This window comes from Pseudophryne corroboree, chromosome 6, assembly GCF_028390025.1.
Source record: "Pseudophryne corroboree isolate aPseCor3 chromosome 6, aPseCor3.hap2, whole genome shotgun sequence".
Taxonomy (NCBI): Eukaryota; Metazoa; Chordata; class Amphibia; order Anura; family Myobatrachidae; genus Pseudophryne; species Pseudophryne corroboree.
The window spans coordinates 322563847-322588938 of NC_086449.1; the positions used below are offsets into that span (position 1 = coordinate 322563847).

The 25092-nt window shown below is 44.4% G+C and overlaps 1 protein-coding gene across 1 annotated transcript in view; it reads right to left on the reverse strand.

Annotated features, from left to right (window-relative positions):
• The window catches only part of LOC134932158 (long-chain fatty acid transport protein 2-like), a 226555-nt gene extending 202136 nt beyond the window's left edge, over positions 1-24419 (reverse strand). The window contains exon 1 of the mRNA XM_063926305.1: positions 24139-24419. The gene's annotated coding sequence lies outside the window, so the exon portion shown is untranslated. The remainder of the gene's footprint in view (positions 1-24138) is intronic.
• Positions 24420-25092: the final 673 nt, after the last annotated feature.

The window sequence follows — 25092 nt, forward strand, 5'->3', positions numbered from 1 at the left end:
GCAATCCAAACGGCAGACGCACGCAGCGTACATTACGCAACGTAGCGTCTGGTTACGCAACGTAGCTCAAGTCACGAAAAGTTGAATTAGCGCAAAGCGATAATTAGCGCAAAGGCGATAAGTAACGCACAGCGGTAAATAACGCGACGCGGTAAATAACGCAAATCTATTTTTTGAAAAATCTGAAATTTAGCTTAACAGATCCTGCTCCTAATTAGTAACACTGTTGGACTGAAGACAATTTCTGCGCAGAAATAGATATAGAAACAAAAGTGTACATGTGTTGAGTGAGTGTGGTTTTGTATACAAAAGTTTATATAACTTTAAGGTGGAGCCAAAAGGAAAGTCGGGTACTCGTCAAGGGACACACGTGTAAGTGACATATACGGTGGCTAGGGAGGCATCCCTGGTTAAATAATATTTGAGCATTAGAGTATAGCGGACCATAAGGTAACAGACCAGGAGGTCATTAACAGAAGGTAACAAGACCAGGAGGTCGTAAGGTACTAAAGAGGTCCGCTATAAAAGTCCAGTGGCACAACGCCTGGGGTGTTGGTGCAGAACCCATATAGGCCATAAGCTCTTGCTGAAGGAATCGCGGCCGGAAACATCGATTCCATTGATCTTTCAGTACATGACAAGTAGTGCTTGTGTACTGAACGATTGGACCACACGTAATTGTGTGCAGTAGTTAGTAATCTGACCTAATACCATTAGAGTAAAGTGGTCACAAACGCTATCTGTACATTCTGACGTGATTTGTGTAATTTTTTATTTTTGGAAGGGAAGTTCGCTGGTCACTCAGGAACTATCTAACAACCCCACCTTTACTGGAAAGAGTAAGTGTCCTGCGGGTAACCCTCATATGTTCCAGTAAACTGAAGGTTCCATAGGGGCCCTGTATCGAGTACGCCAGCACCATATCGGTGTGATCAGGTCGTATTGGTCGAGGTGGGCGAGTGAGTGGGGTACTCGGTAAACCGCCACCGCCGGCCTACTGTGGAGTAATTTGGTTGTCTGTAAAGGCTTGCTGAAAACCTTGATACAGAAATCCAAGGAGGACTAAGCAACACCTGCAGACTATGGGGGCCAGTTGCTCAGGTAGGGGGCGATCAACCCTGGTTCAGGTTGATTCTGTGAACCGACCAGTTGGGTCGGCACGATATGTAATGTGTGAAAAATATGGAAGTCACACCGAATCTTTATGTGATGAATGGGAGAGAATGACTGTACAAGACAGGGACAAATTCCCAAGAATAGGTAGCTTCAGTCCAGACGTGTTACAAAATTTAAGGAGGAGGATATGTCTCGTAAAATCAACAAAGAGACGAATTCAGCATCATGATTACTTACAGTTATGGCACCAGGAAGGTGAGATACAGAGAGGTTTGGCTCTGGCGGCGGGATCTGGGGCAGTCAGGAAGCTGATAGCCACAGCTCCACCTCCACCATACATTGCAGGAGAGAAGCTGGTTACGGAGAGAAACGCACTGGGTTGTAAAACACAAACTCTTAGTAACCCTGTAAATGTTAATGATGTTAACCAAATAACTCATGCAAGTATTAACCCGTGCAAGATGTACCCTGTTTTGAACCTTCCTCAGGAGTGTGATCAAGAAGAAGATTCGGCAACAATTTCAGCGCTCTCTCTAGCGGCCACCATATCAGAAACCACAGTAGGAACTGCACCACCCACGAGATTAGTTAAGGCCCCTAGCGGAGGGATAGGTGAGGTCGTGTCAACGGGTAAGTACGGCACCATGCATTACACTGAAACAATTGTACCACAAGTTGTAGAATCTACGCAGAATGAGGCTGTTAGAATTGCTCCTGTAAAGGTGATAGTAGTTCCCAATGGGAAAACAGATGCATCAGGAGCCACACCCGTCAGGAACATTGCCATGTATTGCCCGTTCACTAGAATGGAATTGAGGACCATAGTGTCTGAATTCCCAGACCCCAGAAAAGATTTAGTGGCAAGCCAAAAATACATCAGGGATCTAGGAAACACTTTAGAGCCCAATAATAAGGATTGGCAGATAGTGCTAAGAGCTTGCTTACCTTCCAATGTCGACTCAGTTAAATTCTTGGCTGATTGTGGACTAGATAAAGATGTACCGCTTACAGATGTGTACGACCAGGATAATGTAAAAAGGATAAATTTACAGCTAAAGGAGTATTTCCCAGCCGTTGTTAAATGGAATAAAATATTTTCCATTAAGCAAAAGGAGTCCGAAACGGCAGCAGAATATTTCCACCGGGCACTATCAGAAATGGCAAAATACACTGGTATAGAAGACATTAAGACCAACCCAAACCATCGAGAAGTAGCAGTATCTGTACTGATGGATGGTTTGAAAGAAACATTAAAAGCTAGGGTACAGATCACACAACCATGTTGGCGAGGTCTGTCAGTGTCCACCTTGAGAGAGGCTGCTGTTGATCACGACAAAAACATCACTAGACACAGGGAGTCGCAAAGTGATAAGTTGATGTCCGTAAGTATACAGGCGCTGACCACAAGGCAGCCTGCGTATGTACCACCGAATCCTGTGGGTAAGGCAAGTGTAATAACATGTTTTTCTTGTAACAGACCGGGACACTTTGCACGAGAATGTAGAACAAGGAATGTACAAAGATCTTTTCAACCCCCTAGACAACAACACAACACACGACATTGGGAGCAGGGTCCACAGAGGCGGAGTTTTGAGCCACATACAGGGGAAACAAAAAGATATCCCCCGAACAGAGACTGGCAGGCCTCTGGTAGTTCCCAGCTAACTCCCCCACAAGTAGTTGCTGCCAATGGGATTCAGGGAGGTCAGCATACCCAATAGGGGTGTGGCCACACCTGTAATCTGCAGCCAGTTAAATTGATTGCCAGTCTTGGAAGCGAACCAGAGATTGCAATCAATGTAGCTGGTAAAACTTTAAACTTTCTTGTAGACACAGGGGCGGCCAAGTCAGTGATAAATTCGACAGTGGGCATGAGAACCACTGGTAGGACAGTTCCAGCCATGGGAGTAACAGGAGTAGTCCAGCACTACCCTGTTAGCAAACCAGCCGAGATTACAATAGGGCCTTTGCATACCAAGCATTCCTTTTTGCTGGCTGCATCGGCACCAACTAATCTCCTGGGGAGAGACTTACTATGTAAAATGGGTTGCGTCATTTATTGTACTCCTGAAGGTGTATTCTTGGACATTCCTGAGAATCACGCTCAGGAGGTACGAGACATGTTAGACTCCCCATCAAAATTAATGTCACATTCCATTATGACAAATAGGAACCCATCCCAAGTAGAAGAGATGACCTCTCAGATACCAGAGTCACTTTGGACAAAAGATGGACAGGACACTGGATTAATGGCAAACGTAGCTCCAGTAGTTGTACAAGTAAAAGATGGTAGGATAGCTCCAAAAAATCCCACAGTATCCTCTGAAGCCAGAGGTGGAGTTAGGAGTTTTCCCAGTAATAGAACGCTTGCTGCAACAGGGCATTCTGGTAAGAATGTCCAGCACAGCCAATAGTCCCATCTTCCCTGTTAAAAAGAGTGGGGGGAGGGGTTACAGGCTAGTGCAGGATCTAAGGGGGATTAACAAAATAGTTGAAAGTCAGTTCCCCGTAGTGCCTAATCCAGCTGTCATCCTAATGCAAATTCCTCCCACTGCCAAATTTTTCACTGTTATTGACCTCTGCTCCGCTTTCTTTTCGGTACCTCTGCACCCTGACAGCCAATATTTGTTTGCATTCACATACAGAGGAGTCCAATACACGTGGACTCGGTTACCCCAAGGTTTCATAGATAGTCCAAGTATATTTTCTCAGGCTTTGCATGATTGTTTACAGTCTTTCCAACCAGACAGTGGATCAGTATTGATACAGTATGTGGACGATTTATTACTGTGTTCAGATTCACTGGAAGCATCTCTGAAGGATACGAAACAGCTCCTGTTTCATCTTTCAGACACAGGTCACAAGGTTTCCAAAGACAAGTTACAATTATGCCAAACTAAGGTAAAATATTTGGGACACTGTCTAACACAAGGACTGAGACACCTGACCGCTGATAGAATCCAAGCCATTAGAGACATGACACTGCCACAAACCCAGCAACAGATCAGGACGTTTTTAGGAATGTGTGGGTATTGCCGTAACTGGATCCCAGGGTTTTCCATATTGGCGTTACCTTTGCAGGAAATGGTCTCTTCAAACAAACCTGACCGGATTTCGCATACAGACGAATCCGAAACAGCATTTGAGAGACTCAAACAGTGCCTAACGCAGGCACCAGCACTAGGTATGCCAGACTATGGGAAACCCTTTGAACTATACGGAACAGAAAGTGCTGGGTGCGCAGCAGGTGTACTAACCCAAAAACACGGTGACGCCAGCAGGCCAGTCGCATACTACAGCGCCCAGCTAGACACGGTAGCGCGATCCCTCCCCACATGCTTGCGTAGCGTTGCGGCGATAGCATTGCTAGTGACGAAAAGCGAAGATGTCGTGCTAGGCCACAACCTCACAATCCATACACCACATGCGGTATCTGCTTTATTGAATTCTGCCCAAACCAGACACGTCTCATCAGCAAGGTTTACAAGATGGGAATTGGCATTAATGGCCCCAGTAAACATCACCATAAGGAGATGCAGTGCATTAAATCCTGCAACATTTCTCCCAGGTGTGCCTGGTCAGGCACAAAGGGTGGAAGGTGAGAGTGATGGGGAAGGAGGATTTAATGCAAAGGGAGATACACATGATTGTATGGAATATTTGACCCAAAATTTTACCGCAAGGCCTGACATCAGTGACAATCCACTGGAAGATGCAGAACTAACGTTCTACACGGACGGTAGTTGTCATAGACAGTCAGACTCGGGAGACTTGTGTACTGGATACGCAGTCGTAGATGACCAAGACACCATAGAAGCGGAACCGCTAGGCCCACCTCACTCAGCCCAGGTTGCTGAACTGGTCGCCCTAACCAGAGCATGTGAATTGGCTAAGGGTAAGTCAGCCAATATCTACACCGATTCTAGATACGCCTTCGGGGTAGTACATGATTTCGGAGCCCTATGGCGGCTCAGAAATTTCATGACGGCGGCTGGTACACCGATAGCGCATGCAGCTCACATAAAAAGGCTTCTAACAGCGATACAGGAACCCGACAGAGTGGCTGTTATCAAATGTAAAGCACATACATATAGCCAAGACCCAGTATCCCTTGGTAACAGCCGAGCAGACGAAGCCGCAAAGCTTGCAGCTGCTACCCCCATACAGACAGACACCACACAACTGATGGTATTTAATACCATCAACACACAAAAGTTGTGTGAGATGCAGAATTTGTGTTCCACACAGGAGAGAGCAGTCTGGAAGGCAAAGGGATATGGCCAGGAGTCCTCAGGGCTCTGGACGGATGGACATGGTAAACCAGTGGCCCCCAGGGCATACCTTCCATGTCTGGCTGAAGCAGCTCACGGGCTGACTCATCTAGGCAAGGAGGGGATGTGCAAATTGGTAAGAGCATACTGGTGCGCCCCAGGATTCTCCTCTCATGCGAGTAAAAGAGCAATGTCATGCCTTACCTGTCTGAGAAAGAATATTGGAAAAGCAATACCTACAGAACCATCCCATATCCCACCTGCCGGCGGCCCTTTCCAGGTAATACAAATTGACTTCATTCAATTACCCCCATGTCGAAATTTGAAATATGTACTTGTTTGTATAGATGTTTTCTCGAATTGGGTCGAAGCTTTCCCAGCAGCTACAAATACCGCTATGTTTACCGCTAAGAAAATTGTGCAGGAATTTGTATGTAGATATGGTATCCCTAGAATCATTGAAAGTGATAGGGGTACCCATTTTACAGGTGATGTCTTTCAAGGAATGTGTAAGTTGATGGGAATTGATAGCAAGCTGCACACTCCGTACCGTCCACAGGCGAGTGCGAAGGTCGAAAGAGTGAACAGCACTATTAAAAATAAATTGAGTAAAGTAATGGCAGAGACAGGATTGACGTGGCCAGAAGCTTTACCCATTGTTTTGTATAGCATCAGAACCACTCCCAGGTCCCCTCTTAATCTGTCTCCTTTTGAAATCTTGTTTGGTCGACAACCGCATGTCATGATTAACCCTCAGGATGATTTGAAATGTAACAATGAAGTAACTGTAAAGTACTTGATTAACATGAGTAAGCAGTTGAGGAATCAAAATGATAATCTGAAGTTGATGATTCCTGATTTACCAGATAGTAATTGTCATGACATTGAACCTGGGGATTATGTAATGATACGAAATTTTCTACGCTCAGGTTGTCTTATTGATAGATGGGAAGGACCATACCAGGTCTTATTGACTAGCACCACAGCATTGAAGGTGGCTGAGAGAGAGACTTGGGTCCATTCATCCCACTGCAAAAAGGTTGCTGATCCAGAGAAGTCCCGTGATAAGGAACAGACGGTAGAGGTTGTATCACTGGAGTGTCTGTTCCAGGAGGACTGAGGCGGCACCTGAGCCTTGAAGACCAAAAGCAGTTGTCGACTCCCTTCTCCCTTTTATTGTTTTTCTCCACTTCCCATCCCCTCTTCCTTGAAATTTCTTTTTCCCCCTTCTCATTCTTCTCTATTTCCTCCTCAAAGATGGACTTGCCCCAAGAGACTGTGATCCGGATTTTGATGTTAACCATGATGTTGACCAGAGCAGTCTGTTCCGGCGAGAGTACCATAGAGGTCGAGAGAGGTTCTGGAATGGGTTCCGATTATGATGATGGAGGCGTAGTTTTCCAAGATCAACCAAACCAACAAGCAAAGGCGAGTATCAGAAAACGATCCGATAGAAGAAATTGTGATGGATTGTTAGCTGAAGAAAATTGTATCTGTAGGCTCTGTGATAATCTGGTTGAAGATGGATGCATAAAGAAATGCCAATCTAGTTTTAATATCCATATAGACCGGCATCCATTGAGTGACTATCACTCCTTAGTGGGTAACGTGTTAAACCAAACAGATTGTTGGGTATGCTCTCAAGTACCTCAGGGTCACAGCAAATCAGGGCTAGTACCATTTCCTTTAACGTTAGGGGAGGTACTTGAGCTAAGTGGTGGGAGACCGGTGGACCGGAGGTTTAATATCTCCAGCCCTCCTAGTTTGAAGCTCCACCAATACCATGTGGATAGGTCCCTCTTATGTTTCAATATCTCCAATCCCAGAAAACCGGGAAATTGGGAAGTGTCATGGAGCAACCTTACCATGACCTTTTCACACAGAGCAGATAGAATGCCTACAGATACAGAGCTGGTACGCCACATAGCCAGTAGAGGAAAATCTTTCCGGTATCGATATACCTTAGGAAATAGGATTACTAGAGTTGGAGAGGTATCACCAGGATACTGTGCACATATCGTACAAACTGATACGTGCATTAAGCAGATGGAAGAATTAGGGTCAGGAGATTTCACCTGGAAGGTTTGTAACATGATCATGTCCTTCTCCGTCCCATATGTTCTCCCCGATGACGCATATTTCATATGCGGGAGAAAGGCGTACAAGTGGCTTGCCCCAAACTCTGAAGGATTGTGTTATATTGGAAAAGTATTGCCTGAAGTGATGACTGTTACACATGACAAAATGAAGGACATACACCGTGGTGCCCAAGCTCCTTATACTCACACTCATTACGAGCACCGAGTTAAAAGACAACTGTCAGAAAGGTTAGAGCATCCGGCCTCTGATCTTATCCATGAATCCACCGGGATTCAGGTTCTGGTAGCGTTAGATTTCACTCGTACCGCTCGGGGAGTGATGAATTATAGATACATTTCCGCACTCGCCAATTTGTTAGATAATATCACTGAAATGTATGATGACACGTTTAGATACACTGGAAGAGAACTTCAAGCTTATAAAACAGAACTAGTTCAGCATAGGATGGTTCTTAATTATCTTACAGCAGTAACAGGCGGATATTGTGTTACATTAGCAACACAGTACGGCATAAAGTGTTGCACGTATATCACCAATAGCACCGAGGATCCGGTAGAGGTCATAGACCAAAAGATGGACGATATTCTCCAATTGAAGTGGGAATTTCGTCGAAAACACAATCTCACCCTTGCTGCTGTAGGTAATGAGCTGACTGGTTGGGTGTCATGGTTGAACCCGCGAAATTGGTTCTCCGGTTTGGGGGACTGGGCTCAAGGAGTCATAATGGATGTTGGAAAGTTTCTACTATGTATCTTGGGTGTCGTTATATCGATTGGATTGATATTTAGATGCGGACAGGCTTTAATGAGGTGCAAACAAAGTACAAAAGTGATGAGCTTGAGGAGTGAGGAAACCGTAATTAACCTGGATTTGATTTATGACCCAATGATAGAAACCAGGATGTGATGAAAATGCGATTATACGGTCCGTTTCTTTCACCTGTTTTTCTGCTTTTCTCCAAGATACAAAGACCCCCTTGGACGAGGAAGCTGACGAGACGAGATGTATACAGACAACGGATTGACCAAAGAAGAAGATTTGACAACTTTAAATATGGACACTTGATGAACTTTGCCATGGATCCCCAGTTTCCCTAGTACTTTTAAACTCACGCTAGCCCAACATTTTTTGTAAATCTGATGGCTCAGACAAAGCTATTTGCTCATGCCCAAGGAGCAATACAGCGCAAAGAAGACGACTCTCAACAGATACCGAACACAACTTCGACGACAGATGTACATTTCCCTGACATAGAATATCATTGCATTTTCCATAAGTGTTCTTTATCTTCATCTCTACAACCCTCAGGTAATGACACACATAGACGATAGGGAATACAGGCACAGATATCAGCAACCACATACCTCCCCCATTCATGTATCATCAACTAAAATGTGCTCCCCATTTTGTTCAAAATCCGAAAAGAGCTCGGTAAAGTTTGACAGCCCATCCACAGACCTGTACCACAGGATAAGAAGGAATTCAAATGTATACTTCGCAATACCTCGAAGCTTGATTTACCACACGTACGGCACGATGATACATGACCCTCCAAACATGGATTCATACACACATGCTTCTGCTATCTCACTAGGTCATACCCTCTTCACACCTTCTCCTCTCTCCTCCCTTACCCAACCATGGAAATCAATTAACCCCTGACTTGCATTTTTCTCCTTAAATGTTTTGTGGCAGTTATTATTGACTGCCAAAGGGTGGACTGTCAAAGTCAGAAAAATGTCTCTATGCACGTTGCCATATTTACACCGCACACTGGTCCGTGCTGCGCATGCGTACGCTCTCCCGTGAAGGCGCATACCCGCAATAGCGTGCACTCGCAGGCGCGGTATGCGTATTTACGGTAGAGTTTATGTAGTCGTAGCGTGCGACTCATTCGTTACATATTTTCACAATTAATGTAGTTTATAGATCATGGTCCCTTTGATAGTTTCTGATAGTTTGGTTAATATAGAAGGTCCCTGAGCTAAGGAATCCCTCTTTGTATCGTACGAAGGGTCTAACAGGAATCATACAGCAGTGTTTGGTACCCATCGGAAGAGTATTTAATTAGCAATATTCCGGTGTTGGTTTGGAGCGTATTAATCGCTCGTGCGAATAGTTATGGACATAAGAAGTTTATGTCCATTTCTACTATTTACTCATACTCAGGTATGCGGCGGGAAACCTAGTTCCCCACCCACCTGAGCTGTTTGAAATCGTCACAGCCCACCTGTATGAATCACCCTATGACCTTTTGTTGTGATACAGGGTCGAATTCCTTCATCCAATGGACAATGGGATTGTAGGGACTGTAGGATTGCATTGTGTGTGGGGCATAAATAGGCAGGCCGACCACATCCAGCTCTCACTCTTCAACGGTTCTCATTGCTGAAAATCGGGTGCTGGATGTCCAGGCGCATGCGATCGTTTACCCTTGTGCGTAAGTTTCTCTCCGTTATCATTGTCTTTCTGTGAGCCAATTTCTCTCATCTCTCTCCGTCTCTCTCTCTCTCTTTCCCTTCTCTCTCTCTCTCGTATCTCCCCTAGACTAGTATTGTATTGTATTAGATAGTATTGTTTAGTTCTGTGGTTAGGAAGTCTCTGTTATATTGTAGTGTATCATTTGTACTGTTATCCCCTTTTTACAAGTATACTAGATATAATACAGTTAATAGGCTTTGGAACCTAAACCAGTATCTGTGTATTTTCTATAGTGTTAAGTGTTCACTTGAGCGTCGGTGACGCTCAAGCAGCTTTGTAGTTAGTCAGGTTACACAAGGTTGCACTTACACCCTGTATTCACATTAAGGTATTCTGTGTATTTCTTTGGTATAAGGTTTAGACATAAAGGTATAGCATTGTGAGCGTCTGCGTCGCTGGTGATCTCCTCGTGGTCTCGAGCGTCCGCTACGCCATAGCGAATCATTACTCTAGTCATAGCCAATAACGTGTCCTGTGATTGCTGGGCCGTGAGCGAACGTGACGCTTGAGCGTCTCGCCTACGGCTGAGCGATCGTTACGCAACTAGCGTACCATTACGGTACTTCTTAAGTAAACAGCGTACAGTGTTCTTAGCTTCATAAAGGGTTGTTTATACGACAAGGGAATTTAGCATTGTCAAATATATATATATTGTATACCACCTACCCGTGTTTTTTTTTTTCTTTCTTCTTTATACATACTACTATAGTAGCTTACTGTAGCAGTCTGCGGTGCTGCTGAGCTGACTGTGTCCAGCAGGTCCGTCATCAGTCATTACATAATAAATATATATACCTGTCCGGCTGCAGTACTAGTGATATTATATATATATATATATTGATTTCATCTCATTATCATCCAGTCTATATTAGCAGCAGACACAGTACGGTAGTCCACGGCTGTAGCTACCTCTGTGTCGGCAGTCGCTCGTCCATCCATAATTGTATACCACCTACCCGTGGTTTTTTTTTTCTTTCTTCTTTATACATACTACTATAGTAGCTTACTGTAGCAGTCTGCGGTGCTGCTGAGCTGACGGTGTCCAGCAGGTCCGTCATCAGTCATTACATAATAAATATATATACCTGTCCAGCTGCAGTACTAGTGATATTATATATATATATATATATATTGATTTCATCTCCTTATCATCCAGTCTATATTAGCAGCAGACACAGTACGGTAGTCCACGGCTGTAGCTACCTCTGTGTCGGCAGTCGCTCGTCCATCCATAATTGTATACCACCTACCCGTGTTTTTTTTTTTCTTTCTTCTTTATACATACTACTATAGTAGCTTACTGTAGCAGTCTGCGGTGCTGCTGAGCTGACAGTGTCCAGCAGGTCCGTCATCAGTCATTACATAAGAAATATATCTACCTGTCCGGCTGCAGTACTAGTGTGATATAATATATATTGATTTCATCTCATTATCATCCAGTCTATATTAGCAGCAGACACAGTACGGTAGTCCATGGCTGTAGCTACCTCTGTGTCGGCAGTCGCTCGTCCATCCATAATTGTATACCACCTACCCGTGGTTTTTTTTTTTCTTTCTTCTTTATACATACTACTATAGTAGCTTACTGTAGCAGTCTGCGGTGCTGCTGAGCAGACAGTGTCCAGCAGGTCCGTCATCAGTCATTACATAATAAATATATATACCTGTCCGGCTGCAGTACTAGTGATATTATATATATATATATATTGATTTCATCTCATTATCATCCAGTCTATATTAGCAGCAGACACAGTACGGTAGTCCACGGCTGTAGCTACCTCTGTGTCGGCAGTCGCTCGTCCATCCATAATTGTATACCACCTACCCGTGTTTTTTTTTTTTTTCTTTCTTCTTTATACATACTACTATAGTAGCTTACTGTAGCAGTCTGTGGTGCTGCTGAGCTGACAGTGTCCAGCAGGTCCGTCATCAGTCATTACATAATAAATATATATACCTGTCCGGCTGCAGTACTAGTGTGATATAATATATATTGATTTCATCTCATTATCATCCAGTCTATATTAGCAGCAGACACAGTACGGTAGTCCACGGCTGTAGCTACCTCTGTGTCGGCAGTCGCTCGTCCATCCATAATTGTATACCACCTACCCGTGGTTTTTTTTGTCTTTCTTCTTTATACATACTACTATAGTAGCTTACTGTAGCAGTCTGCGGTGCTGCTGAGCTGACAGTGTCCAGCAGGTCCGTCATCAGTCATTACATAATAAATATATATACCTGTCCGGCTGCAGTACTAGTGATATTATATATATATATATTGATTTCATCTCCTTATCATCCAGTCTATATTAGCAGCAGACACAGTATGGTAGTCCACGGCTGTAGCTACCTCTGTGTCGGCAGTCGCTCGTCCATCCATAATTGTATACCACCTACCCGTGGTTTTTTTTTTCTTTCTTCTTTATACATACTACTATAGTAGCTTACTGTAGCAGTCTGCAGTGCTGCTGAGCTGACAGTGTCCAGCAGGTCCGTCATCAGTCATTACATAATAAATATATCTACCTGTCCGGCTGCAGTACTAGTGTGATATAATATATATTGATTTCATCTCATTATCATCCAGTCTATATTAGCAGCAGACACAGTACGGTAGTCCACGGCTGTAGCTACCTCTGTGTCGGCAGTCGCTCGTCCATCCATAATTGTATACCACCTACCCGTGGTTTTTTTTTTTCTTTCTTCTTTATACATACTACTATAGTAGCTTACTGTAGCAGTCTGCGGTGCTGCTGAGCTGACAGTGTCCAGCAGGTCCGTCATCAGTCATTACATAATAAATATATATACCTGTCCGGCTGCAGTACTAGTGATATTATATATATATATATATATATATATATATATATTAATTTCATCTCCTTATCATCCAGTCTATATTAGCAGCAGACACAGTACGGTAGTCCACGGCTGTAGCACTAGCTACCTCTGTGTCGGCAGTCGCTCGTCCATCCATAAGTATACTAGTATCCATCCATCTCCATTGTTTACCTGAGGTGCCTTTTAGTTGTGCCTATTAAAATATGGAGAACAAAAATGTTGAGGTTCCAAAATTAGGGAAAGATCAAGATCCACTTCCACCTCGTGCTGAAGCTGCTGCCACTAGTCATGGCCGAGACAATGAAATGCCAGCAACGTCGTCTGCCAAGGCCGATGCCCAATGTCATAGTACAGAGCATGTAAAATCCAAAACACCAAATATCAGTAAAAAAAGGACTCCAAAATCTAAAATAAAATTGTCGGAGGAGAAGCGTAAACTTGCCAATATGCCATTTACCACACGGAGTGGCAAGGAATGGCTGAGGCCCTGGCCTATGTTCATGGCTAGTGGTTCAGCTTCACATGAGGATGGAAGCACTCAGCCTCTCGCTAGAAAACTGAAAAGACTCAAGCTGGCAAAAGCACCGCAAAGAACTGTGCGTTCTTCGAAATCTCAAATCCACAAGGAGAGTCCAATTGTGTCGGTTGCGATGCCTGACCTTCCCAACACTGGACGTGAAGAGCATGCGCCTTCCACCATTTGCACGCCCCCTGCAAGTGCTGGAAGGAGCACCCGCAGTCCTGTTCCTGATAGTCAGATTGAAGATGTCAGTGTTGAAGTACACCAGGATGAGGAGGATATGGGTGTTGCTGGCGCTGGGGAGGAAATTGACAAGGAGGATTCTGATGGTGAGGTGGTTTGTTTAAGTCAGGCACCCGGGGAGACACCTGTTGTCCGTGGGAGGAATAGGGCCGTTGACATGCCTGGTGAAAATACCAAAAAAATCAGCTCTTCGGTGTGGAAGTATTTCACCAGAAATGCGGACAACATTTGTCAAGCCGTGTGTTGCCTTTGTCAAGCTGTAATAAGTAGGGGTAAGGACGTTAACCACCTCGGAACATCCTCCCTTATACGTCACCTGCAGCGCATTCATAATAAGTCAGTGACAAGTTCAAAAACTTTGGGCGACAGCGGAAGCAGTCCACTGACCAGTAAATCCCTTCCTCTTGTAACCAAGCTCACGCAAACCACCCCACCAACTCCCTCAGTGTCAATTTCCTCCTTCCCCAGGAATGCCAATAGTCCTGCATGCCATGTCACTGGCAATTCTGACGAGTCCTCTCCTGCCTGGGATTCCTCCGATGCATCCTTGCGTGTAACGCCTACTGCTGCTGGCGCTGCTGTTGTTGCTGCTGGGAGTCGATGGTCATCCCAGAGGGGAAGTCGTAAGCCCACTTTTACTACTTCCACCAAGCAATTGACTGTCCAACAGTCCTTTGCGAGGAAGATGAAATATCACAGCAGTCATCCTGTTGCAAAGCGGATAACTGAGGCCTTGACAACTATGTTGGTGTTAGACGTGCGTCCGGTATCCGCCGTTAGTTCACAGGGAACTAGACAATTTCTTGAGGCAGTGTGCCCCCATTACCAAATACCATCTAGGTTCCACTTCTCTAGGCAGGCGATACCGAGAATGTACACGGACGTCAGAAAAAGACTCACCAGTGTCCTAAAAAATGCAGTTGTACCCAATGTCCACTTAACCACGGACATGTGGACAAGTGGAGCAGGGCAGGGTCAGGACTATATGACTGTGACAGCCCACTGGGTAGATGTATGGACTCCCGCCGCAAGAACAGCAGCGGCGGCACCAGTAGCAGCATCTCGCAAACGCCAACTCTTTCCTAGGCAGGCTACGCTTTGTATCACCGGTTTCCAGAATACGCACACAGCTGAAAACCTCTTACGGCAACTGAGGAAGATCATCGCGGAATGGCTTACCCCAATTGGACTCTCCTGTGGATTTGTGGCATCGGACAACGCCAGCAATATTGTGTGTGCATTAAATATGGGCAAATTCCAGCACGTCCCATGTTTTGCACATACCTTGAATTTGGTGGTGCAGAATTTTTTAAAAAACAACAGGGGCGTGCAAGAGATGCTGTCGGTGGCCAGAAGAATTGCGGGACACTTTCGGCGTACAGGCACCACGTACAGAAGACTGGAGCACCACCAAAAACGCCTGAACCTGCCCTGCCATCATCTGAAGCAAGAAGTGGTAACGAGGTGGAATTCAACCCTCTATATGCTTCAGAGGTTGGAGGAGCAGCAAAAGGCCATTCAAGCCTATACAATTGAGCACGATATAGGAGGTGGAATGTACCTGTCTCAAGCGCAGTGGAGAATGATTTCAACGTTGTGCAAGGTTCTGCAACCTTTTGAACTTGCCACACGTGAAGTCAGTTCAGACACTGCCAGCCTGAGTCAGGTCATTCCCCTCATCAGGCTTTTGCAGAAGAAGCTGGAGGCATTGAAGGAGGAGCTAACACGGAGCGATTCCGCTAGGCATGTGGGACTTGTGGATGGAGCCCTTAATTCGCTTAACAAGGATTCACGGGTGGTCAATCTGTTGAAATCAGAGCACTACATTTTGGCCACCGTGCTCGATCCTAGATTTAAAAACTTCCTTGGATCTCTCTTTCCGGCAGACACAAGTCTGCTGGGGTTCAAAGACCTGCTGGTGACAAAATTGTCAAGTCAAGTGGAACGCGACCTGTCAACATCTCCTCCTTCACATTCTCCCGCAACTGGGGGTGCGAGGAAAAGGCTCAGAATTCCGAGCCCACCCGCTGGCGGTGATGCAGGGCAGTCTGGAGCGACTGCTGATGCTGACATCTGGTCCGGACTGAAGGACCTGACAACGATTACGGACATGTCGTATACTGTCACTGCATATGATTCTCTCACCATTGAAAGAATGGTGGAGGATTATATGAGTGACCGCATCCAAGTAGGCCGTCAGACAGTCCGTACTTATACTGGCAGGAAAAAGAGGCAATTTGGAGGCCCTTGCACAAACTGGCTTTATTCTACCTAAGTTGCCCTCCCACAAGTGTGTACTCCGAAAGAGTGTTTAGTGCCGCCGCTCACCTTGTCAGCAATCTGTGTACGAGGTTACTTCCAGAAAATGTGGAGAAGATGATGTTCATTAAAATGAATTATAATCAATTCCTCCGTGGAGACATTGACCAGCAGCAATTGCCTCCACAAAGTACACAGGGAGCTGAGATGGTGGATTCCAGTGGGGATGAATTGATAATCTGTGAGGAGCGGGATGTACACGGTGATATATCGGAGGATGATGATGAGGTAGACATCTTGCCTCTGTAGAGCCAGTTTGTGCAAGGAGAGATTAATTGCTTCTTTTTCGGTGGGGGTCCAAACCAACCCGTCATTTCAGTCACAGTCGTGTGGCAGACCCTGTCACTGAAATGATGGGTTGGTTAAAGTGTGCATGTCCTGTTTATACAACATAAGGGTGGGTGGGAGGGCCCAAGGACAATTCCATCTTGCACCTCTTTTTTCTTTCATTTTTATTTGCGTCATGTGCTGTTTGGGGAGTGTTTTTTGGAAGGGCCATCCTGCGTGACACTGCAGTGCCACTCCTAGATGGGCCAGGTGTTTGTGTCGGCCACTAGGGTCGCTTATCTTACTCACACAGCTACCTCATTGCGCCTCTTTTTTTCTTCTTTGCGTCATGTGCTGTTTGGGGAGTGTTTTTTGGAAGGGCCATCCTGCGTGACACTGCAGTGCCACTCCTAGATGGGCCAGGTGTTTGTGTCGGCCACTAGGGTCGCTTATCTTACTCACACAGCTACCTCATTGCGCCTCTTTTTTTCTTCTTTGCGTCATGTGCTGTTTGGGGAGTGTTTTTTGGAAGGGCCATCCTGCGTGACACTGCAGTGCCACTCCTAGATGGGCCAGGTGTTTGTGTCGGCCACTAGGGTCGCTTAGCTTAGTCATCCAGCGACCTCGGTGCAAATTTTAGGACTAAAAATAATATTGTGAGGTGTGAGGTATTCAGAATAGACTGAAAATGAGTGGAAATTATGGTTTTTGAGGTTAATAATACTTTGGGATCAAAATGACCCCCAAATTCTATGATTTAAGCTGTTTTTTAGTGTTTTTTGAAAAAAACACCCGAATCCAAAACACACCCGAATCCGACAAAAAAAATTCGGTGAGGTTTTGCCAAAACGCGGTCGAACCCAAAACACGGCCGCGGAACCGAACCCAAAACCAAAACACAAAACCCGAAAAATTTCAAGTGCACATCCCTAGTGTATAAGCCGCACTTCTGTGGGCAATAAGTATATAAGCAGCACTACTGTGGTCATTATGTGTAAGGGGCACTACTACTGTGGGAATTGTGTGTAAAGGGTGTGGCATAATGTATATAAAGGGTACCATTGTGTAGCACAACGTGAATAAAGAGCACTAATGAGTGACATAACCATAATAAGGGCATTACTTTGTGGTGTAATATGAATCAGGGGCAGTACATGTGGTGTAATGTGAATATGATTGTGCTACTGTGTGGTGTAATTTGAATTGGGGGTACTATTGTGTGACCGCACTGCTTCTTTGTGAGATCAATGTCCCTTTATAAAGTATGGGAAGTAGAGCACTAATTTATAGTTTGCAGGGAGGTGCTGAATACACTAGCACTGGCTTTGCTTAATGTGAGGGGGGGGGGGGGGTTAGGTGGCGGCGTAAATGAGTTCCACCACCTCTTCAGGACCACTTTAAGTCCTGGGTGTTCCCCCTCCCAAACGCATGTCCGCCGGCCACTGCCCAGAAGCTGTGGACAAGTAACTATAGTTACGCGCCAGTGGGCAGGCCACTAAATCCGCCACTGATACACACTGTCACAAACCGCGGTCTTAGTGGTCTATTTACTAAGTCCTGGAGAGAGATAAAGGGGAGAGAGATACCGTACCAGCCAATCAGCTCCTAACTGCCATGTTACAGGCTGTGTTTGAAAAATGACAGTTAGGAGATGATTAACTGGTAATTTATCTATCTCCACTTTATCTCTCTCCAAGGCTTAATAAATAGACCCCAATAGGGGAGATGCACTAATCAGTGAAACACGTGGAGAAGTGAGCCAGTGGAAAAGTTACCCATGGCAACCAATCAGGGAAGGACTTGTAGTGGTATTTGCATAAAGTAGCAGAAGCTATACCATCTAAAGACACAGAAACGGAACCTGCAGTATCCGACTCAGGCCCATAACGGCACAAAGGGCCTGATTCAGTTCCAGGTGCTATCCAAATACAGATGCAATGTATTGTTATTTGGTTCATTGTACACACGCAGGACCCGTACTGCACATGTGCAATATGGGTCCTGCGTCGCCCTTCGCAAATTGGCTGCAGATGTCAGGTGATTGAGAAGGTGTTCATGTTATGGGGTGGGCGGATGCCCTGATCTTCCCTTCCTGGATCTGCTACTATCATGGCATGGAATCTGGGAGTCAGGGCTGGCTCCGATTTGGGGTATCTGCTTTGGCATTTGCATTTACAGTCATGATGATTCATGGGTGACAATGGCTGGTAAATAGGAGGCAAGAGGCATGATTTAAGGTAGATCTGAGGCAGATGAAGAGGCATGTGAGAGCCTGAAATCAGAGAAATAAAATGGTTGTAACCACACTTGCCTATTCTTCCAGAATGGCCAGGAGGCTCCCAAAAATCGGGTGACCCTCCCATCCCCCCAGAAGAGCAAACAAGTCTCCCCTCTGCCCAGCCACCCACTTAGTGAGTAAAGTGGGCAGTCCTGGCAGTCGATGACACGATTCTTGCTGAATCATGTCATCATAGCCATGCCCCCTGCAGTATAAGAGAGAGCAGCCAAGGTTTCCGCAAGTATAGTTGTAACCAATGGTGGATTTTACATATGGGCTGCAGGACTGAAGCGCACCAGTAAATCTGCCTCCTGCATGGACTACCTATCAGTGACTTTGACTTCTCATAGTAATTGCTCCCTGCAAATCAAATCCAGATAGGCAGACCCAGGAGGAGGTGTTTTCTTCCCCTGGGACTGCCAGTCCACCTGCAATAGCAGAGAGAGCACTTAACATGGGAAACCACTCCCTTGCTAGAACATCAGTCCTACAGTATCTGGCTCCTATGGGCTGCAGCTGATGAAGTTCTTTCAAGCTAGCCTGTTTAGCAGCGCCGGAGTTAAGAGAACATTCAGCAGCAGAAACCACAGAGAGACTCTGGCTGTAAAAATTTTATGGAACTACTGAGCTCAGGAGGCTAATAGCTGTGAATTCAATAAGGACAGAATGAGACAGAGAGCACCTGTGCAATTTACATCAGCATACAATATCAGCACCTTTTTTGTAGAAATTTTAATTCCTATTACTACAGTACTATTTAGTTCCAGAAAGTGGAAGAAATAATGCAGAAGTGAATAAAATACGCATTTAAAGACTTAACAGTATGGATGTGACCACAAACCTTATGTCAACTTATAAATTTAGCTGAGTACCTGCACCTTATTATCAGTATGTCACCTTTGTTCATGGAAAAAAGCACTGGAGTTACCTATTCAGACGATCTTTGTGTATTACACAGACTAAAGGACTGTCCCTGAATACTGTGCAAAGAGGGGTGAAGTAGGGAGCTATTGGTTTAGCTGAGAAAGAGTTTTCTCAACCCCCTTTTATTTACCATCATGTTAACAGTAACACCAGAGAGATCATCATATATTGGGGGTAATTCTGAGTTGATCGCAGCAGCAAGTTTGTTAGCAATTGGGCAAAACCATGTGCACTGCAGGTGTGGCAGATGTAACATGTGCAGAGAGAGTTAGATTTGGGTGTGGTGTGTTCAATCTGCAATCTAAATTGCAGTGTAAAAATAAGCAGCCAGTATTTACCCTGCACAGAAACAAAATAACCCACCCAAATCTAACTCTTTCTGCACATGTTATATCTGCCTCCCCTGCAGTGCACATGGTTTTGCCCAACTGCTAACAAAGTTCCTGCTGCGATCAACTTAGAATTACCCCCATTGTTCTATCATGTGCTACTCCTCCCCCCTCCCCAATCCACTGATCTCTATGGGATAAACTTACATTAGGTCAAAGAAATTCTTAAGCGGAATCTGGGAGAGATTTATGTACACCACCACACTACCATGAGGCAGATTCAGAAAAGCTTCCTGTGTACCACTTGGTATGCATTACCCTACTATGCCAAGATCCTCCTAACCCATACTTACCTACTTTACATTTCTCCTCTCCGAGAGAAGCCCGGAGAGGAGATGCTGCAGAAGACTTTGGGGGGCGGGGCCGTGTTGTGACATCATCAAGTCACGGCCCTACATCGGGAAATGCCGCAATTCGTGCGTCCTCGGGAAAGGGGCAGGGCTAAAATGATGCGATTTGCATCATTTTAACCCCTTCCCCACCCCACAGACCCGCGAATATGGAAGACTATCTCCATCCTGCCCGCATCACTAAGGTGCAAGCAGGATGCGGGAGACCTGCCTACTCTTCCGGGAGTGCGGGGGGCTACCCCAAAAAACGGGAGCCTCCAGCAGCTTCCGGGAGAGTAGGCAAGTATGTCCTAACCCACCATTCATTATAGCTGTGCTGTAAGCGGTTCTAACACTCAGGGAACATACAGATGTGTCCTCATACACTGTTGCTTGAGTCACAGCAAACAATCCTTCTCAGTGTTTCAGGTGCGCTGAGTGTCATTCTTGCTCAATATGTACGTCTTATTGCATAAATAAAACAACTAGTAGTGACAAAACTACTTTGCTAGATTACACTGATCAATTTGTATGTGCAGTATTTGTACATTTATGTGTGAATGAGCCTGAATCTGTGTAAGAAATGTTCCAATGCAGCGGCTGCGGCTTTTTCTCATGCTAAGTTTCATTATACTTCATTTTTTACTTTGTACGTGTTTAAAGCTAATTCCTGTGTAGCTAAAGTCACAGCCTAGCATCTCTATTACACTGTGAGACTTATTCAGGATTGTTAGCAAACCAGAAAAGTTAGCAATTGGGCAAAACCTTATTGCACTGCAGGTGGGACAGATGTAACATGTGCAGAGAGAGTTAGATTTGGGTGTGGTGTGTTCAATCTGAAATCTAAATTGCAGTGTAGAAATTAAGCAACCAGTATTTACCCTGCACAGAAACAATATAACCCACCCAAATCTAACTCTCTCTGCACATGTTACATCTGCCCCACCTGCAGTGCACATGGTTTTGCCCAATTGCTAACTTTTTTGGTTTGCTAACAAGCCTGAGTAACCCCCTGTGAGTGGTGTTTCCCTGCGTTTGCCATGCGAATAAGCTGCAAAATTTAAATAAAACTATGGTAACACTATTCTGTGGCCTTTGGGATGCAGAAAGATACACGTAGATACCAGGGATGGTAAGGTAAATGGCTTAGGAGGCACTGGCTAGTACCAGAGCCAGATTTACACACAATATATGAGCCAAAGGGTACATTATACACAGGTGCAGCAGTATAAACTCCCGGAAATTTGGTAAGATTTCATCAGAGATGTGTGGAAAAGATAAGCACTGCCTCACCTGCCATAGACTTTTTACTCCATAGTTTGGCTATAAAAATGATTACAATAATGCCAATAAGATATTTCTAATATATTCTTTGTATTTTTCATATACTTTATACAGTCAAAACTCTGGTCCAAACGTTAGTATGACAGGAAAGGCTCTGCCTCACCTGCTTCACCCCACCTCACCTCACTGTGTTAGATATGACATGTCTACCTACTGTATGCCATGGCAATGTATAGTACGAAATACGTTACCCAGATAATATATTCTTATTGTGTCTCTAATATTTATTCATGACGCAGGTGCCTAACATAGGTGAACATGCTATACATGCACCATCCCATTCCTCCCAAACATCAGAGATTTCAGCAGTGGGATGAGGCATAGCAGTGACACGCCGGTGTGTCCATGCCTCTGGTGGGCATTGCCATTCCACAGTGGAAGTGGCCACAAACACATGCCTACAAATCGTGTGGCATTGCCAAACCTTCCACACCTCCTGCAAATCAGTATGAATGTCCCTATCCTGGTATCACTGAAGAGTCCATAGAAATCATGATTGTACCATCTAAAGCGGGAGGGTGAGAGGTAAGTCATTTTGCAGTCTTGCCTGTTACATAACCATTATGCCATAATCTCATACAGTATTTACACAAATGGTCTAAAAATGTGCATCCATATATTGTATGTAACCAGTCCTGTCATCACTATACTATGAATATATGATTTAATAAACACCTCGTTAAAATTACCTACAGGAAAAGTTCCGGGTTTAATGCCTGGAGCTATTCAAGTATTCTGTATTTTTCCTGCATGGTCAGTCTGTGGATAAAGCATGCTAACATATAGATAAAGTGCTGGACTGTATGGGTTTCCCTGATTAATAAACCTTTAGGGCACATTTACTTCTGAATTTTCCTTGTAGCTCCTGACGCTGCGAGGAAAATTCCTTGTTATTGCCAGGAATGTTGCACCTTATTAAATGGATTTAGGCCGGTAATTACTATAGCTGCGAAAAGTGGTATATTTTGGAATTTGCAGGACAGTCTCACCTGAATATCTGTTATAAATAATAAATGCTAATGCATGATAGTAGAAACTAAGTTGTCTATGTACTAAGCCTTGGAGAGAGATAAAGTGGAACGGAGATAAAGTGCCAGCCAATCAGCTGCCATGTTATAGGCTGGGAATGAAAAATGACTGGTTGGTTGGTACTTTACCTCTGTTCACTTTATTTCTCTCTAAGGTATTCTTGCCGATATTGCTGCCCCCTCTTCCGGGAGGGGGCAGCCTGGTCGGCAAACAGGGAGGCGTGTCCGGTAGTGAGGGGGCGTGTCCGGGGTGTGGCAGCGTAGAAACATCATTGTGCTCTGCCCCCCGCTATTCAGTGCCGAGGAAATAGGCACTGGAGAGCCGGGACGGAGCTCTACGATGACGTGATTCAGCGCGGATCGCGTCATCGGGTTCCCCTCGGACCGCCCACTGGTGCTCCGTTGTGGGCAGCCTAGGGGGAATGGAGTTGGCGGCGGATGTGGGATACTTGCGACCTTTCCGAGGGGCTGGGAGCGCCACCCAATTTTCGGGTGGATAGGCAAGTATGCTCTAAGGTTAATACATAGACCCCTTAATGACCAGTTATTCATTGCCATGGAACATCAGTTTACAATGCATCTGCAGATTTGTAATGAGCAACTAAAGTACAGTGACAGTGTCCACACGCAAGTCTGAGTCTGAGTGAGCCACATCTCCAGTTATCCTACTAGTAGGTGTATAGAATATTTTACAGCTACTTGACACCGGTACTAAGATAGGAGCTACAGTATAATCAACATCATAAATTGTGCAGTGCTATAAAATGATTACATACATGTATAATTAATGTGTATGTCGTTGTTTCTAAAATGCGTGGCCCTCCCACTCTGAATGAATGTGGGGAATGCAAACAGTCTGGGATACAAATGTTGCAAGTTATGACAGAAAGGGCAGAACTCAGTAACATGGAAACCCTCAGCCTTTTTAGCAGTGCTTGAATTCAGTGAAGAACTGCGCCCACAACAATGGTGTCTCTCACCCTTGTAGTATAATTGCTCCCAACCAATAATAGCATATGTGAGATATCTAGTACTTCTGGCTCATTTTAAATATTCACCCAATAATAGCATATGTGAGATATCTAGTACTGCTGGCTCATTTTAAATATTCACCCAATAATAGCATATGTGAGATATCTAGTACTGCTGGCTCATTTTAAATATTCACCCAATAATAGCATATGTGAGATATCTAGTACTGCTGGCTCATTTTAAATATTCACCCAATAATAGCATATGTGAGATATCTAGTACTGCTGGCTCATTTTAAATATTCACCCAATAATAGCATATGTGAGATATCTAGTACTGCTGGCTCATTTTAAATATTCACCCAATAATAGCATACAGTATGTGAGATATCTAGTACTGCTGGCTCATTTTAAATATTCACCCAATAATAACATATGTGAGATATCTAGTACTGCTGGCTCATTTTAAATATTCACCCAATAATAGCATAAAGTTTGTGAGATATCTAGTACTGCTGGCTCATATTAAATATTCACCCAATAATAACATATGTGAGATATCTAGTACTGCTGGCTCATTTTAAATATTCACCCAATAATAGCATAAAGTTTGTGAGATATCTAGTACTGCTGGCTCATTTTAAACCTTCACCTCAGTAAAATAGATTTTCCTTTTTGAAATATGTGCATAATAAGGACATCATTGCATCTTACCTTCAGTACTCCAGGACAATTATGATCTTCGCAGGTCTATTTATCATCATCTTCGTGTCATCATCATGTTCGGCATAGAGCACTGCACATCTACACACTGTTGCACAGTGATAAAAACACACAGTCTTATATAGTCAGCTTTTCTTTCTTTGCAAGAGTACTTGAGGGCAATTGACACTATATAATATTATAGTATAATGCCAGTACATGTCAAATAAACTGTTCCAGGAGTGGTATACAGCAGGTATGTCATGCTGCTAACTCATGATCTTATATTACTAAACAAAGTTATCTGTTGCCTGCAGCTTTCCAAGTATCTGTTACTGTTGTTCTATTTATAACATAGGACATTCAATATAGCTATGAAATGCCATGGACAGCATTACTCTGTAGATGGAGAAAAAGGTGACCTGAAAGTGTTATTGGTTGGAATGTTAAAGCCTGCATATTATAAAACTGCAATGTATCCAGCAAATTTCTGTAATAGAGTGAACCTTGCCAGAAACTGCCATTTTAAAAATAAGATTTTAATTACCTACCGTTAAAAATCATTTTCTCGTAGTCCGTAGGGGATACTGGGAATCCATTTAGTACCATGAGGGTATAGACGGGTCCACTAGGAGCCATGGGTACTTTAAGAAATTGATAGTGTGCACTGGCTCTTCCCTCTATGCCCCTCCTACCAGACTCAGTCTAGGAAACTGTGCCCGAGGAGACAGACATACTTTGAGAGAAGGATAGATAAGGAAAGTGGTGAGATTACGAACCAGCACACACAGAACAAGAGGAAAGCCATGCTAACCTTGAACCGGAACAGCAGCAGCTGAACCAAACAACAGTAGTTAAACAAGTAACAGTGTAGGAAGAACGAAGCACCGTGCGGGCGCCCAGTATCCCCTACGAACTACGAGAAAAGGATTTACCAGTAGGTAATTAAAATCTTTTCTCATACGT